We start from the raw sequence: 10,988 nt of genomic DNA, 5'->3' as shown, positions 1-10,988 counted from the left end.
CAAAAAGAACTTTTAGATAAAGTGAGAAATAAAAACACGTTTCTACATGTGAAAAGGAATGGAAATGGACCTCTATTTATAGGCTAGAGGTTGGCAAACAAAAGGAAAATATTTTAAGGCTTTTTATGACTTGCCAATCAATTGAAGATATGTACCAATCGATTGATAACTCTAAACTAATATATTACCAAGCTTAAAAAGGAAAGGAATTATATTTAGCCGTTACACGTCATTAAGATGTTGTCCCAATCGTTTAGGACACATTTTTAAATTATTCCAATCTATTGGTAGAGACAAAAATTCTCCTAGAGCTTTTCTGACAGCTCCTAACTCATATGACAGGGCTTCAAGTCATTTTTGAAATTTTTTACTAGAGAAAATAAGTTTGAAAACAAGTTAATGTATGTGTGTGATTTAGCCATGTACTTTTACGAGAACACCCTTATGCTTTACAATATGTTCACTCAAGCATGTTAAGGTAGGCTTTCACGTACTTCAAATCTTGTCCGATTTTTTTTCTTGAGGACACTTGCTTGAGTTATATTGAGATGAGGCTTGAGTTAGATTCCATTTGGTTTCCATCATCATAGATTCAAGTCCATCTAACCCTAATTCTTTAGTTTGCATCTTTAATCATTTTAACTGCTTATGCTTGACTTTTAATTATGGATTAGTTTTTCATCATTAAATATTAGTTGTCACCATCAAAAGTTGTTGTCTTTATTAAAGGCGTGTCACCTAAAAGTAACCTGCAAAACTAGGTTTCATAATTTTTACACTAGATAATTGATTAATAAACTAAGGTAAATTAATTAACTCTTTTATAACGCCTCATAATCATTTAAATAATCTTACGATCGATTAGTGATGGAATATTTGAAAACCTTCCATATTCGTCTTATGTAATCGATTAGCCCTAGGTGTTAATCAATTAGAAGCATTAAAAGTCTCATGGATTGTTTTCCTTTTTCATACATATTTTCTCATATAAATAAATGACTTCTAATCATTCCAAATCACACTAGAATTCATTTTGAATATCTTCTTTCTCACTTTCTACTCCTTTTCAATTCTTTCACTAAAGTTGCCTTAGTGCATTGTGAGTGAAAAATACATGTAAGAGTTTGGTTATATTGGTCTTCGTGCTTCTATTTTTATTCATCAAAATTGTGATTCTCTTATTTGATGTCTTTTCTTGATTCTTGAAATTTTCTTGGTAAAATCTTTGTTAGGTTCTATAAATCATCCAGTAAAATTTGTTGATCAATTGACTTCAAGAACAAGAGGGGAAGGTGAATTATGGTGCTCAAAAATTGTGATTGAGTTAAATTAATTACTAAAAATAGCAATTTGTAGTGTAAATATGGAAAATTTTCAAATTGCATTGTTACTGATCTACTATAAGCCTTAATAATCGATTATGAGGCGTTACAAAAGATATAATCAATTATCCTTAAGTGATAATTGATTATCTACTGTAACTTTCACTCATAAGGGATAATTTGAGCTTGTAACCAACTATCTATATGCGAAAAGCGTTTTCTGGTGATTTTATCAAAATGATAGGGTCCTAAAAAACATTTGGTGAGTATGTGAGAGTTGTCTTAGTAAATTATGAGTTACTACAACACTTTTACAATACTCTAGTTACTCAGATACTGCACTAAGCATGTGATCTACCAGACGATCTTTCACACTTCCTCTCTTTCACAATTTTAAAGCTTTTAGTTCCTTGATACATTATATTTAACTTTAGCATTTCACTGGAACCTTGAATATTCTCCCCAATTAGATTTGAGATAACTTCATGATGCACAATATCATTAGAGACAACTAAGAAGATATCATTAGGGATCTACATGATCAAGAAAAGGGTAAACCATTATGATTCCACTAAACATCAAAGTCATCACCAAAACCATCATGATCACTCAATAAATTAAATCATCATCAGCTGCAGTAACTGCAAGCACGCATATTTTCCCCCTTTTTTGATGATGGCAATGCATCTTTCAGGAAAGTGAATAAAACAAGAAAATCAGGTGATAGATTGGAGTAATTAAGCTCCCCCTAACACATATAGATATTATATCCTAATCTCTCTAAGATTATACTTCTACCACTTTGGCATTGTCAAAAATACAAAAAAACGGGCACAAGTAAACACATAGATCATATAATCCACATAGAGAAAGGGAAGAAGAAGAAGGAGAAGAAGTGACATTTAAATGTATTAATCCATGCATGATTGATACAATATCTCTAACTCCCTTTTTATGAAAAAGAAATTTGCTTTAGGTAGTTATTTTGTAAAAATATTTGTGATTTGATTATATGAATACATATGTTCCATTACACAACCCATTTTTTCAACAAGATCTATATTGAAATGGTGCCTAAACTCAACGTGTTTCATCTGAGAGTGAAGTATCAAATTCTTCATGAGGATTATGGTGCTAATGTTGTCGCGTTTTATTGAAATAACACCAATATTAACTTCGTATTCACTTAGTTGGTGTTTCATCCAAATAACTAGCGTGCAATAGATAGCACTACACTTGCTTGTTTCTTGCTATGCTATGAGACAAGTGATTTCAATGGTACTCTTTCGATCTAATTTTCACCCAGCAAATTCAGATTTGTGTACCAAATTAAGACACAATTCGTCCCTTTTGGGTACCATAAACCTATCGGGCGTGTGCCAATGGTATATCTCATAATGCATTTTAACACAAAAAGACATGATTCTTTCGAGATGCTTGAAAACGTGCACATAAACAAACAACAAACATAATATCACGACAAGATGCAGAAAGATAAAGGAGAAAGCTTATCATACCTAGGTATTTGCTTTCTTCAACTAATTTTCCTCCTTCATCCTTGTCCAAATTGAATGATATGGAAATTGAAGTATTTGTTGCCTTTGACTTCCTTATACCGAACCTCCTTAGAAGTTCCTTACAATGCTTTACATGATTTATGAATGTCACTTCTTTTGATTGATGGATTTGTAGTACTAGTAAGTAACAAAGCTCCTCTATCATGAACATCTCAAACTCGTTCTGCATCATATTAGAAAAATACAAGGATTCGTTAGTACAACCAAGTATATTATCGCCTACATAAATTTGAACAAGTAAAATGTTACACTCGAACATTTTGGCAAAAAAGGATATTACCAAATTGTCCTCTTTGAAACTTGTTCTCAAGCAAAATCTTGCTTATGCAATCATACCATTCTCTAGGAGCTTGTTTCATAATGTATAAAGCCCTTTTAAGCTTGAAGACATGATCAAGAAATGTTGGGTTGATAAAACCTAAAGGTTGACCAATAAACATTTCCTCTTGGATATAACTATTTAGGAACACACTTTTTACATCCATTTGAAAGAGTTTAAAATTCATAATGTGGGAATAATCTATAAATATCCTTATGGCCTCTAATCAAGCTACAGAAGCATATGTTTCATTGAAATCTATACCATTCTATTAATTGTATCTTTTCACAACAAGTCTTGTTTTATTCTTAATACTTTTCCATCTTCATCAAGTTTGTTGTGAAAGACCCATCGGGTCTCAATCACTTAATTAGTTGAAGCTTTAGGAACAGTTTCCCAAACATATTTATTTCAAATTTATTTAAATCTTCTTTCATGGCAAGAGACTAATGTTAATCAATGAAAACCTCATTAATTTACTTTGGCTCAACTTGGGAAACAAATGTCATATGATTTCATACCTTTCTAAGGGAGTGTCGAGTTATAACTCCCTTAGAAATTCTCTAATAACATTCTAAATTGGATAGTCCTTAGTGGTCCTCCATTATTTAGGAAGATATTTATGATCCATGCTTGAATCATAATTTTAATTGTTTTCTATTTGACCTTGGTCTTTTTCTTGATCTTTCTCTATTTTCACTTTGATATTTGACCCTTCTTTTTACCTTGATCTTCTAGAAGAGTGTTCTTCAAGAATATCTCCACAAACAAATAATCCTACCTCTACTGTAAAATGGTCAAAGGAACAAAGGTAATGTGTATTAGAGCGTATTACAAAGTAATAGAAAGTTAGTCTTATGGAGTTAGTTAGAGTTTGGTTTATTAGATAATTGTTGAGTTGTTATCAACTTAACTTTTCCATAAATAAAAACCAATGTAACTAACTTCATTCGTTCTGTTGATTCAATATAACAAATTAATCTCTTTCTCTCTCTCTCTCAACTATGCTTTCTTTCTCATTATTTAATATGGTATCATGAGCTTGTGATCCACCACATGCATGGCTTCCACTGACACTACTCAGTCATCTCCATCGCAAGGTGGAAATGCTTTGAAGAACTTTGGTGGTTCATCCTTGAAGAATGCGTTCAAAACCTTCACCCAACAAATAAGTATAAAACTTTACAATACAAATTTCATTTCTTAGAAACAACAAGTTAAAGGTATCATCATAATTCACAAGTTGCATCGCCACCTTGTGAATTCTACAATGCCTCTTCGGTGTCTCATAAATGAAGGTTGTGTGTCAGACACTTAAATTCTCGCGTATATGATATGGCTTCTAGAAGATTCGCTCCTCTTTACGTGGCTACTCACTACACTCCCAAATCCGGTTCTTCGTTGCATCGTGAGGCAATTTTCTTTCTCAAACCAAATACATTAGAGATCTCTTAGCCAAAATCAATGAGGGTGATGCAAAGAGTTTCCCCACTCCAATGGTTTCTAATCTCAAGTTGACAAGACATGACTCAGATTATCTTTAGGATCCCACATATTACAAGGGTTTTGACCCTGATGATAAAAGGTCAACATTAGGATCATGTATCTATCTTGGTATCAATCTAGTTTTTTGTGGTCCAAGAAATAAACTCTAGTAGCTAGGTCTAGTACTGAAGTAGACTACATAAGCCTTGCAATCACTGTAGTAGAAGTTCTCTGGGTTGAGTCTCTTCTTACAGAGCTTCAAGTACACATTCTCATGTGTATTACCTAATGTGACAACTTAAGCATTATTTCTCTTTATCACAATCATGTCTTCCATGTCAAGATTAAGCACATGGAACTGGATATATTTTTTCTCAGGTAAAAGGTCATCAACAAGAAATTTTGTGTCAAGCACATTCCAGTTAATCTGGAAAATACTGATATCCTAACTAAACCTTTGTCTTCACTAAGGTTTCTAGCTCTTAGGGTTCAACTTAAAGTAGTAGACAAAACTACTCTACACTAAGGGAAGACTTCCACTAAGAAAAATCCTCCCTCTGAGGGAAAGATATTAGAGTGTATTAGGAAGTAACATAAAGTTTATCTTAAGGAATTAGTTAGAGTTTGGGTTGTTAGATTATTGATGAGTTGTCACCAACTCAGATTCTCTAAGAATAACAACCAATGTAACTAACTTCATTCATTCTATTGATTAAATATAACAACTTCATTTATTTCTGTCTCAACTATGCTCTCTTTCTCATTTTCTAACAATGTGTATGAGTTCTTCTATAGTTATGGCTTTTTAAAAAATTTGTAATAAAGGAAAAAGGCAAATTTTATTTCAGTTTTAAAAGACCATACATATAGAAAAATTAGATGGTACCTAATTATCTTTATAACACAACTTACTTAATACTAAGTAACTTGTGCTATTCTTACTAAGAATGATAAGATGATATATGCACATTTACTTCAAGAATTCACCTTTTTTTAACTCGACTAAACCAATTAAATACAAAGGCCTGGATGTGGTTGATCCGCTGTCGCGCGTGGATCATAGATGAGTTATTTTGAAAAGACCGTAGATAGCGACAAGTGACTCAAATATCGTTCTCAAAGATTCTTGTTTATTATCAACTGAACAAAATCGATTGGGGGTTTGGTTTAAGTTTCGATTAAACAAAATAAGTGATTATGAATTAAGTGATTATTGAAATAAGTCAATCTACCGATTCAGTTCCTACTATCATCGATTATTATAATTTTAATACCCTAAGCGGATTGTCTATTCCTATTTGGATACAAACTCAGTGACAAGCGCGGTTAAGTTCGTGAGATGTATGATCCTATTGTCCGAATTAAGAAAACGGGATAAATTTTCATGGATTAAGCAAACATGATTGATCAGGCACAAAAACAAATTAAGCAAACGTGTCGTGCCTATATTAGGATCATACAATCAACCAAATTGAATCAATATATTTCATGCAATTGAATTAAGTATACAAGAACGAAAAAACATCATTGAAAGGAATTAAACTAGAATTAACATTATAATAATTTCAAGTATTGGAACCTGAATTACAGCAGATCAACTCAAAGGCGATTAGTTCTCCATGAATTCGTAAAAGCTCAGAAAATTTCGTGAATAGTGTATGGTGACAATGAACAATAGCGGCCAGCCCTAGGTACATCAGCAAAAAACGTTTTCGACCCAACTGGGTCAAATTACAAAACCCATGCCCACTACTTAACGACCCAAAAACTGAAAATAAAATAGTGTTGCAGCTTCAAACGCACATCTGGGAAATATAGTTTCCGAATCTGACTTCCACTCCAACACCAAAGTCGTAGCTCTCTTTCTTAGCTTTCCTGCCATTATTAGAACGCCTCAATCGGACTCTCGAAACTCCAGTTATGATCGTTTCCGTGTAGACTGCTAAAGCTGAAAAAATAAAGTGCAAAAATTAAAAAAAGCTAAAAATAAAATAAAATATAAAAACACATTAAAACATAAAAATAATCAAAACAAACCAAGGAAATGCTTGAGTACAAACATGAAAGGACATGCATAAAAATGCACTGATCAAATTCCTCCACACTTGAACTTTTGCACTCCGAGCAAAATGAACAACAAAACAAAGAAATCACAAATACATCATTAGTTACTCATCCTAGGCTACAACTCATCTTCGGTTAAGTTTACATCGATAGATACTAATGTTGCACACTAAGGACATCCTAAGAACACTAACCACAGTTATGCAGACATAAGCCTCCTAAATACACAAACCAATTCAAATCATATTATTATACCATAGCCTAACTTACTCATCCTTTTTGCTCTTTTTCATTCAGGCGCAATCACATTAAGCCCGTTATCTCCACACACTTATAGCAAGACGATCGGTTAGTAACTCTGATCCTTTTCTGCACAAGGTTCTGGTACTTACATGGCATAACCCTTTGCTTAATCAGTTGTAGTTGCGGGGGATCGGACTATAATCCGCCCTACCAAGTTCAGCACTAGAAACCGCTGAACCAACTAACAAAGAGTCTTATTTTCAACTTTTTCTTTTAAAGGTTCCACAACCGTTTGGTTAAGTGACCGGGTGAGAGTCACCAAACTTAGAAGGTCCATTCCCTTTTTTTTAGAACACTCACTTATATTCATCGGCTTCCCTGCGTAAAATGTGTGAGAGATGGTGCCGACTGCTGAAATAAACTACTCAAGAGATGTCAGAGAATGAGAATTTAAGGCTAAAACATAATAAAAAATTCAAATCAATTTCCACATGCAGGAGACTTACGGTGTTAAGACGATACTGATCTTGTGAATTTTTCCCAAGTCTCCGCAAACTAATCTCAAATTAGTCTATAGCCTAGAACTTTCAAAAAGATGCATTTTTTTTATAATATCTGAAAACAAAACAAGACAAAATAGTAAAACAAGTAAATAAAACAAAGGTTTCCCTCCCCCACACTTAAAACAAGCATTGTCCTCAATGAAAGGACATAATTACAAAATAAGAGTGAGAGAAAGGACAAAACACACCCGAGTAGTCAAGGAGGATATGTGATCACTTAAACAGCCTTTGCTAGTGAATGCGCTTCTACAATCTCTCCTTCCAAAACATAGTTCTCATGGATCAGCTTTGGATAATGCTCATCGTCCTTAAAAAGTGGTCTAGCTCCTTCGCCTTTTATTCCAGGATCAACGAATGTTCTTCTAAAAGTAAAAGTGTCAAATGGGCACGTGAAGGTGCTCTCATCTTTCACAATATCAAGGAACCAAAGGTTATGGGACTGCCTCACTACTTTTGCTACATCTTCAAGTGAGATCCTATGCACACACATGGACGAACTAATATCATAAATGTTATCCAAGGTCCATCCAATTCCTTTCTTATGCTTCTTCAAAACCTGCAAAAACTTACTTTCTTGATCAAAATAAAGTTTAGAAGAAGTTATAACCAGAAGTTTTTCATTCATCTCTAAATAAGCATATTTGAGATTTTCAAGAATTGGTTTCAGCTCTCGGGAAGGTGGTTGTTCAATGGATGGTTTTTTCCAGGCAGCCGAGGTGTTGAGAGCTTCATCTACATGAACAACTTCATTTGCAACCTCATATGCAGTAAGAATATCATTGTGCAAGGCAAGCTCAATTTCAGCACAAACAGAGCAAATATTAGTGTTAGTACAAACATCACAAGAGTAAACATCATCAAAACCAGACAATGATGGAAAATCATCTGCAAACAAATCAGTACAAGTATCATCAACATTTTCAGAAAGCAACTATATTTGAAAATCAGATTGCTCTTCCAAGGGTTGTTGGTTTGATCCTTGAGCTGGCTGCATGGCATTCATCAAAGTGACAAGTTATCCAATTTGTGTTTGCAAAGTCTGAAGAGTAGAATCTATTTGTTGTTGATACTGGAGATTATTTGCAGCCATTTGTTTGACAATATCCTCTAGTGAAGGTTCGGAAGGTGCAGAACACACAACCTGAAATTCCTTCAGATGCTTATGCGGATCCTCTCCTGCAAAACCATTAAACCTAGGCAACAAATGTGTTAAACCATATTCTAATTTAAAAGGTGCATCAGCCGCAGGATAGTCAATACATAAACCATTATAGTTCACATTATGGACAGCCAACTGCGTCAAAGTTCTTGGTTCAGTCATGGTTTCAACAAACACAGAAATACCAACCATGTCCAAAGCATGCGGAAACAAATAGAAAGAAGGAAAATGATTAAATTAAAATCAGAAAATTATAAAAAAACACAGAATTTCATCTAATTAGACGAAATAAGAATTATGGATTTTTTTTGGATTTTTTCTAAACAGCAAAAACAGTAAAAAAATAATTAAAAATAGAAAAAAGAGGAATTTGGAGATTTGAGGTTGAATTCCCTTACTCTAGAAAAGTAAGGGAGTATTCATCGCACGATTATTCTACTCCCAATAGGAAAAAAAAGATTATCGATCGGACTCAATTTTCCCAAAAACGGATTTTTTGACTCAAAAAGACGTTATGGCCGAAACCGCGAGGCCTATGGCCTAAACGCACGAACACTAAACCTAATACTCTAAAATAAGTTAATAACGACAAGAATCCCCGGCAACGGCGCCAATTTGATCAATTGTCGCGCGCGGATCAAAAACGAGTTATTTTGAAAAGACCGTAGATAGCGACAAGTGACTCAAATATCGTTCTCAAAGATTCTTGTTTATTATCAACTGAACAAAATTGATTGGGGGGGTTTGGTTTAAGTTTCGATTAAACAAAATAAGTGACTATGAATTAAGTGATTATTGAAATAAGTCAATCTACCGATTCATTTCCTACTATCATCGATTATTATAATTTTAATACCCTAAGCGAATTGTCTATTCCTATTTGGATACAAACTCAGTGACAAACGCGGTTAAGTTCGTGAGATGTATGATCCTATTGTCCGAATTAAGCAAACGGGATAAATTTTCATGGATTAAGCAAACATGATTGATCAGGCACACAAATGAATTAAGCAAACGTGTCGTGCCTATGTTAGGATCATACAATCAACTAAATTGAATCAATATATTTCATGCAATTGAATTAAGCCTACAAGAACACAAAATATCATTGAAAGGAATTAAACTAGAATTAACATTATAATAATCTCAAGTATTTGAACCTGAATTACAGCAGATTGACTCAAAGGCGATTAGTTCTCCATGAATTCGTAAAAGCTCAGAAAATTTCGTGAATAGTGTATGGTGACAATGAACAGTAGCGGCCAGCCCTAGGTACATCAGCCAAAAATGTTTTCGACCCAACTGGGTCAAATTACAAAACCCAGACCCACTACTTAACGACCCAAAAACTGAAAATAAAATAGTGCTGCAACTTCAAATGCAAATCTGGGAAATATAGGTTCTGAATCTGACTTTGACTCCAACACAAAAGTCGTAGCTCTCTTTCTTAGTTTTCCGGCGATTATTAGAACGCCTCAATGGGACTTACGGAAATCCAGTTATGATCGTTTCCGTGCAGACTGCTAAAGCTGAAAAATAAAGTGCGAAAATTAAATAAAGCTAAAAATAAAATATAAAAAAATATTAAAACATAAAAATAATCAAAACAAACCAAGGAAATGCTTGAGTACAAACATGAAAGGACATGCATAAAAATGCACTGATTAATTCTAATGGCTTAAAACTACTTCGTCCGGCCTTATTTATAAGTAAAAGTCTTCTAAAATTTTTGGCCTTAAATATAAGCAAATATCAACAAATATAGGTACATTTAATGTCTTTAATCCAAAATTATCCCTGCATTGATTACTTAATATTGTTAGTGGATGACAATTTAATTGAGGATATACTAGTCATTATGTTAACTCTCTTACATGAAATCAAGAAAATTAAATGCACTTAACTGTTTTTCTTAATAAACGTGAAATTTGTTTTCTTGCTTATAAATCAGGCAAGAGTAGTACATGGCATGGATCTCAAAGTGGTGGTGATTGTATCAAGAAAACAATGTCTAACAGAAGCTTTGTAAGCAGACAATGGGTATTTGGAATGATGAAAAGAGAAAGATGGAACATACTTCAAATGATTCGTAGGTGCAAGAGGACCTAAAAATGCAAGACTTTGTCTTTTAGTGAATGAGATAATTACTCGGGAGTGCAAATAGTTTTTTGTGCCTCATATTCTATAGGTCTTGGTACATACTCTGTTTGACCCATCACAATAGGCTTAGCAATCTAGAACATCATTGGTGACACA

Source organism: Vicia villosa, linkage group LG1 (genome assembly GCF_029867415.1).
Source record: "Vicia villosa cultivar HV-30 ecotype Madison, WI linkage group LG1, Vvil1.0, whole genome shotgun sequence".
Taxonomy (NCBI): domain Eukaryota; kingdom Viridiplantae; phylum Streptophyta; class Magnoliopsida; order Fabales; family Fabaceae; genus Vicia; species Vicia villosa.
Note: the sequence above shows the minus strand (reverse complement) of the source record.